Source organism: Camelus ferus, chromosome 2 (genome assembly GCF_009834535.1).
Source record: "Camelus ferus isolate YT-003-E chromosome 2, BCGSAC_Cfer_1.0, whole genome shotgun sequence".
NCBI classification, from domain to species: domain Eukaryota; kingdom Metazoa; phylum Chordata; class Mammalia; order Artiodactyla; family Camelidae; genus Camelus; species Camelus ferus.
Genome location: NC_045697.1, coordinates 111,801,266 through 111,809,282, shown reverse-complemented (window position 1 = coordinate 111,809,282; position 8,017 = coordinate 111,801,266). Strand labels below are relative to the sequence as shown.

Below are 8,017 nucleotides of genomic sequence, written 5' to 3'. Positions count from 1 at the left end.
TGCAAATGGAAACATAGGAAATCATGTCATGGCAATTTACCTGGAAAGTGTAAGACCAAAATTAACAGGTAGAATAAGTTAAATTTACTTACTTGAGTTAAAAAACCCTCTTTCCCACTTTTTTTCCTTTGGTTTGAAGTTTTAATTAGTCTCAGGCAATGTGGGCTGTGCTTATTTTTTAAGGACATGATATGATTTATAATATCAAGATTTCTCCTAGGAATACTTTTGTTCTCTCAGTATCAAAATTCTGGGGGAAAAAAGAAAATACATTATCAAGCCAAACTTTGTAAACTGTATATGCAAAAAGCATCAGTTTTGGAATTCTTTTTTTTTTTTCCTCTGGGTTTAAAGAATATTGTGGCTACTTAGTGTTAAAACAATCTTCTTTCTTTCTTTATAGGAACATAATTAAAGATCTCCCAGTTTTTGTAAAATACACCCTATGGAACAAGAGCAGGATGGAACAGGGCTCTCATTTCCCATTGTTCTTTCAAGAGGCTGGTGTGACCAGAAACAGACAGGTCAGGACTAAAGCCCTGTTTCTTTCACCCCAGAACTGAAAGCTCTGTGGGCAGCGATGCCTGGTCAGAGGCAGCAGTCAGCATTGTCCCTGAGACAGAAGTGCTCAGGTAGCTGCTGGACAGAATCCCAGAGCCACTGGCCAGGGGCCAATGCTCACTGGGCAAGAGATCCAATTAACATGGAGCCCAGGACAAAAGTGGTCCCCAGTTACTCCCATAGAGCTGCTCTAACAAACCCCAGGGCACTGGCCACTGCAGAGAGCACTGCTGCCTCAGACCTTGACCTTCCCATCAATTTTTAACAATATACACTTTAGCTCAGTTTCAATCCCTGCTTCCTATCAAGTTCTGTGTAACAATCTCTACCTTTCACACTGACTAAGCAGACAAGGAGGGAAATCAAGGAGTCCATGGCTCAGAAAGTATATGTTCCCAGGTGGGGAATAACTGATTTTCCCAGAAATAGCAGTGAGCTGAGAGCGGTCTGCAGCCTCTACGGCTCCATTGACTTACACATTATAATAATGTATTATAATAATTACAATGTATTTGAAATGGCAGCCAACTCAGGTCAGTTACTTGTAATGGTAGGTCCGGCTTTGGGTTTGCTGTAATCCCAGTGTTTCCCTAAGAGACAGAGACAGAAAGGATCTGGACCCTTGGATTAGAGGGAAAGTGTGGCTCACAGAAGGGAGAGGAGCTGGCCTGTTGCCTGGGGCAGGAGCCCACTGGGAACAGTGGCTGGTGACCCTTGTGAAACTGTATCCACACAGAATATGTTCAGCCTGTAAAATAACAGATACAGAGTAGAGCAATGTATTCCTTTCCAAGGGCTGCCATGCAGAACACCGCTGGGGTGACTTCAACAATAGACACTGATTCTGTCACAATTCTGGAGGCTGGAAGCTGCTGATCAAAGGGCCAGGAGGTTCACTTACCCCTGAGCCCTGGCTCGGGGGCTCCCAGGGGGCTGCTTCCTGCCTGGGACCTCCTTTCCTCCGTGGGTGCCTGTCCCTGACGTCTCTTCCAAGGTGACCAGTCAGTGTTGAACTAGGGCCTCTCCCCAGCAGCCTCATTTTAACTTAATCAACATTTTACAGCCCTTCTCACCACAAAGAGTCCCATTCCGATGTGCTGAGATTTACAGATTCAATATAGGAACTGTGCATGGGGGGAGGGGAGGACACACGGTTAAGCCAACATGTCCCATGTTCACATCCAGTGAGTCTCCCCCACCCTTCCCTGCTCCTCCTCACTGTGAAGCCGGTCCTGGTATCACAGGGTTTTATATGTAAACAGTGTACTGTGTAGCTTTCCTGTTGAGTCTCTTTTCATTAACAAAATCACATTAATTAACCATTACCAGGCTCTGCTGTCCTAACTGACTACAGTTGCTTTTTGTTTGGAAATGTATGTATTTGAATCCAGGAAAAAAAAAAAAACTGGTAAAACACTGTCGATTATGTACATGCTGTTTATCCCTTTAATGCATGTTCTTTCCCCCGTGTTAGCATTTTCTGGAAGGAGCTGCTGAGCTGTGCGGAGACTGGCCCACGTCTGGATGTGCTGACTGGCCCACGCTGGGGATCCTCACGGCCACCTGGAGCTGGGCTGTCCCTGAAGGAGAGGACGACCTCTCAGGCCTCGATTTCCGGCCACCGAGTGAAAGGGACCAAGGTGCCCAAGGCAGCGGAGGCTCCTGGGGCTCCGGGCCCTGCGGCTGCGGCTGTGGAGGTGAAGGAAGGGGCAGGACTCGGCCCCACTGCACACAGCTCCCTGGGTCCTGGGAGACCCAAGGGCGGGCGTGAAGGCCAGAGAGAAGGTGACGGGTCGGAAGCTTGTCCCTGTCCCAGCCCCTGGAGAGCCGGGCTTTTCTGAGGGCGTCTCCCCTGACAGGACCCCTCCCGGCACGATGGCCCTGGCGGCCTCCCTGGCACAGCTGCACGCGGAGGCCAGCTGCCCCATCTGCCTGGACTGCCTGACGGACCCGGTGACCACGGGCTGTGGGCACAACTTCTGTCACGCCTGCCTCCAGCAGCGCTGGGAGGGGCTCCGGGACCTCTTCCCCTGCCCGCTCTGCCTGCAGCCCTGCCCTGAGCGCAGCTGCAGGAGGAACAGCCAGTTAAGCCACCTGGCTGACGCTGTGAGGCAGCTTCCCAGCACGAGGGCCAAGAGGGGCCGGCAGGGGGAGGCCCCCCTGTGTGAGAAGCACAGTCAGGCCCTGAGCCTGTTCTGTGAGGAGGACCTGGAGCTGCTGTGTCCCCAGTGCAGGCTCTCCTCTGAGCACCGCCACCACCCCCTGGTGCCCGTGGAGCAAGCTGCAGTGTGTCACAGGAGGAGGCTCAAGGGCTACCTGGAGCCCCTGACAGAGCAGCTGGAAGCTGCTGAAAAGGGCTTAGAAATGCAAGTCTCCAAGTCATTTGAGTTGGTGTCCAACATGGAGAATCGAAAGAGTGAATTGCTCTTTGAAGTTGAACATTTTAAGAATTTCTTGAAAACAGAGCACAATGTAATTGACTTCGTGTTACAGGCTGAAGAGAAAGGTGTTCAGTATGAAATAATTGACAAAAAAACCCAAATATCAGACCATGGATCCACGTTGAAAAGTCTGCTTTATGAAATAACCAACAAGTGTTCCCAGTCTGACCTGGATTTACTCACAGTCATTGAGAGTATCCACAGAAGCTATGAAAACCTAGAGAGCCCAGCACCCATTTCATATGAAGTAAAGAAGGAGGTTTTCACTCTCCCCCCACAGTATTTTGGCTTGCACAAAATGATTAGCAACTTTCATGTGCATTTGACACTGGAGCCTAAAACTGCTCACCAGAGCCTCCGAATTTCACAAGATCAGAAAACTGCAACCTTTCAAAGGATGGAACCAAACTGTGTTCATCCTCCCCAGGCATTTGCTTCTTACCCCGCTGTCCTGAGTTCGGAGGGTTTTGATGCTGGCAGGCATTTTTGGCAGGTAGAAGGCAGAGGCATGAGGGAGTGGTCCTTAGGGGTGTGTAAAGAATCTTTCCCCAGAAATTCTCCTGTCTCACCTTCCCCAAGCAACGGCTGCTGGCAAATTCAGCTCTGGGCTGTGATACAGGACACGCAGGTTTTAGGAAACCCCTGGCGGTATGGCGTTTTTCTGGACTGCGATTTGGGAGAAGTTTCCTTTTACAATTTGAATGATAGATCACATTTATATACATTCAGTGAAATTTTTACAGGGAAACTTATGGCCTATTTCTCTATTAGACCTTCTTCTAAATCACTTACAATAAGTATAGTTGAAAATGAGTGTTGATCTAACTTGAAAGACTTTCTATATGATCCATGATCTTGCTATGTTTGTGGGAAGTCCTTGTAATAAAGAGTCTGAGTCCATCTTTGATGTCTTGATTGATGATGTCTGTTTTTTTTTTTTTTTTAAATTTTATTTTTTGTTTATTTTTGTGAGGAGGTAATTTGGGTTTGTTTGTTTGTTTTTAAAGGAGATACTGGGGACTGAAACCAGGACCTCATGCAGACTAAGCGTGTGCTCTACCACTTGAAGTGCAGCCTTACTCCCTGCTGATGTCTTTTCACCCTCACCCTCGGGCCTCCCCTCTGCCCCACATCTGGGCAAGCCGTCAGGACAGCCTGGGGGCTCCTTCACTGGGCTGAGGAGGGTGGTTCCAACTCAGGAAGGTCCTGCATGCAAAGGACATAGCTATATTCATGTGGCATGTGTAGGTACATACTTTAAAGATAGTTAATATTTTGAAATACTGTAATATATAGGATTTATATTTTAAAAATTAACTATTTTTAGAAGTCACTGGATTATAGTACAAGTATAAAAATTACAAAAGGATGTAAAGTTATAATTGAATCCCACTAATCTGATCCTTCAGCCACATTTTTTTTTTTTTCAGAGATAAACACTTCCTGGCTGGTCATGTATACCATACATATTTTATTTGGTGTTTTTGCTTTTTAAATTTATTTGTATGTGTGTATGTATGTATGTATGTATGTATTACCATACATATTTTAAACACAAATGTAGCCACAAACACAGACACACAGTCAAATGATGGTGTGTTATATACACCATTCTGACTATGTTTTATGCTTAGTTTTGTTAATGCCTTCACATTGTCTTAAACATGACAACATATCAACGCTTGTAAATACTCATTCTACTTAAAGTGTCATCACTCCAATTGGACGCGCTGTAGTTCATTTAGGCAATCCTTTCATGATGGCCTTCTAAATTGTCCCAACATTTTCTCCTCAAAATTTGTATAACAAAATCAACTGCTGAGTCAAAGGTACATGCCACACTTACAATGTTGATATATGTTGGCAGATTGCCTCTTGAGTAGGATATTGGCAACCTACTGCCTGCAGACTGAATCCAGCCCAGGGCAGGCTTCGGTACAAGGGCTGAACTGGAACACAGCCTTGTCATTTGGTGCTGTATTGTCCAGGACTTCCTTTCATGCTACAGTGGCCACGTAGAGCAGTTGTTGTAGAGATCCTATGGCTCACAAAATCTTAAATACTCCCTGATACTTTTAGTGACAATTTTCCCACCTCAACTATAGTTTTATCAACATACACTTTCACCAGAAATATAAGAAAGTACTTTGTTTCTTCATATCTTTAGAAGCCCAGTGCCTTATCAAACTTAAGATTTATCAGGGAACTAGGCAGACTACGGTATTGTGCTGATTTTTATTTCAGATTAGAATTTTCAGTGATACTATCACAACTGCATCTGTTATTATTTAATGTTTGAATTATAAAACCATTAGAACCTTCTCATACAAATATAGGTAAAAATTGTAAAGCTTCCTTCTTTACTCAGTTCTAATCTTACTTTCCTTAGGAGTGGGTAATAGGATTAAAACTTGGTTTATACCCCTGTAATCCTTTCTCTATTCCTCCACATTAACATTTGTCGAGGGGAGTGTGTGTGGATAGCCATACACGGCGCACAGATGGATGCAGATAGATGTGCCGTTGTACCGTCTGTGGGAAAATCACAGCTTTTGATATCTCCCCCATAAGCCTGGGTTCCTCCAATCTGTCATCATGTTTACCAACAATGGCCACACTTATCCATTTGCTGAAGCCAAAAATGGTAGGTTTTATGCTTCATTTCTTTTTTTCTCTTACTCTTCAATTATCCTTTCCACTAAAAAGTTCTTCAGACACTTGCTGAATCTTTCAGCTTGCAATCTCTACTCTAACATTCTAGACTCTGCCATCATCCTGTCTTGTCTAGATTCCTATAAAAGTCTCCTAAATGCTTTCTGTGCTTTCACACTGTTTTTATCCTTAATAACCAAGTGTTCTTTTAAAAATTAAATCAGAGCATGCTCTTCTCCAATGTCCCGTTTTCCAGTAGCCAAGGAGACAGAGACTGATTCTGAATTAAGGTTGAAGGGGTGGGGTTATGTTAAGGAGAACCAAGACACTGAGAGAAATCTGAGAGCTACCAGACATGGATCAAACCAGGCTGAGTCCCTGAGACCTGAGGCTGCCTCCAGAAGTAGGTTATTTTAGTCCATCTCAGCCTAGAATGGGGAAGCTGGCTTAGCAGAGTTTTCCAGGAGTTTCTGGACAGCGTGAAAATTAGACTAGTTTCTAGTTTGTAAGCTTCCCAGATCCCTAGAATAGTTCTTTACAGATTGGATGAGCACATTAGTGATCAGATCATTATACGATAATTCTTGCAATAAACCAAGATTGGATCTCTTATTACCTCTCCATCTGCAATGACCTGGCTAGTTCAAGTTACAATCATGAAATGTTCAGAATATTGCAATAGCCTCCTAGGGAGTTTCCCTGCTTCCTCTGCCTCCTGCCCTGTTCCTCACTGTAGTCCCTGTGCAGACCAACAGTTAGGGTGACCCCTTAAACATAAACCAAACATTGTCATTCGTCTTCTCAAAACTTCATCTCACTCAGAAATCATGTCAACTTGTCACGTGGTCTCCAAGCCAGTACAACCTGGTCATTGCCACCTTTTGCAGTCACAGAGTATTTCTCCTCCCTTTAATTACTCTGCTGAATCCACCTGTTACTGAACCAAACTTGGGTTCACTTGCCTACACAGAGAAAGGCAATCTACTGAGTGTGTTGAAGGAACGTGCAGTGTTTACTGCAGGTGCCAAGCAAGGATTTGGGGCAGCTAATGCTCAAAAGACCAAATTCCCCAATGGGCTTCAGGGAAGCATTTGTAAAGATAAGGTGAAACGGGGCATCCCAGGGCACACGGTCAGTTCGTGCACAGTCCTCTGATTGGCTGATGGTGAGGTAACAGGGTGGAGTCACAGGGGTAACCATCATCGGCCCTCAGACTCCAGCTGCTCTGGTTGCTCCATGCTGATGTGCAGTCACTTCCTCCATCTGGTAGAGGTTTCAGTATCTGTAAAACAACTCAGGAATGTGCATCAGACACTGCTATCTATGGTCCTTCAGGGAGGAACTAAAGATTCTGTGACTGCTGTAAGGCTGATTTACTATTTAAATTGTTACCAGTTCTTCTGGCCCAACTGCCAATATTCTGTTGTCACTACATGTTCATATTCTTTCAATCGTTAATGCTTAAGCCAGGCTTCTGTGACTCAGGGGAGGCTTGGGAGACTACAGTGTTTTTATAAACAAGAGGCAGGCAGAGGACACGGTGGGGGCGGGGCGGGGGTGTCCCCAGAATCCCCCATAGGGTCCTGCTCAGTTATACTCCTTCCTGTTTTGACATGTGGGGCATGGTCCTGCCTCAGGGTGTTTGCTGTTGCACTTCCCTCTTCCTGGACCACACTTCTCTCCATCATCTGTAGCCCTCACTCCCACATTTCCTTTGGGGCTTTGTTCTAATGTCACTTTTGTAATGGTTTTCCGTGAAGATTTCATGTAAAGTGGCTGTACCTCACCCTTACCCCAACACCTCTCTCTTTCTCATTTTCTGTCTTATTTTTCATTCATAACAAGTTTGTTCTGCATGATTCTTTGAAATGCAAAAAAACTATGCCTCCAGCCAGGATTTCAAATGAAAGGACCTTTAAAGATGAGTGTTCCACTTGGCACAGTGAAAGAAAGACAAAAGGTAAGATGTGTAAAATGGAAACCGCGGTCCCAGAATGACGTCACTCATGCTAAAAGCCATGACACCAGACCTAGATTTACTACCTAAGTGCCCTTCTAGTTTCCAGATAGGATGCTGCCTGATTCATGAATCTTTGAATAAAGTCACCTGAGTCTTCAAATTTACATACTTGAATTTTGTTTTTTAGCAGATGTCATAAAGATCCTTGCATGGACAGTAGAATGCATTAAGTAAACTGTATTTTGGTCATATAGTTGTTCACTATTCAGCCCTGAAAATGATGCTTTTGATCAAGTTGAGCCAGAGTCAGAATTCCCTGGAGGGCTACTGAAAACAGATTGCTGGGTCAAGCCCAGAGATTCTGGATTCATCAGGTCTGCAGTGAGGACTGGCAACTTGCATT

The 8,017-nt window shown here is 44.9% G+C and overlaps 1 non-coding gene across 1 annotated transcript; it reads left to right on the top strand.

The window, feature by feature from the left end:
- Positions 1 to 2,436: 2,436 nt before the first annotated feature.
- LOC102504341 lies at positions 2,437 to 3,822 on the top strand. Its single transcript, XR_004314624.1, has one exon. It is a non-coding gene; the product is annotated as a tripartite motif-containing protein 60 (transcript).
- Positions 3,823 to 8,017: the final 4,195 nt, after the last annotated feature.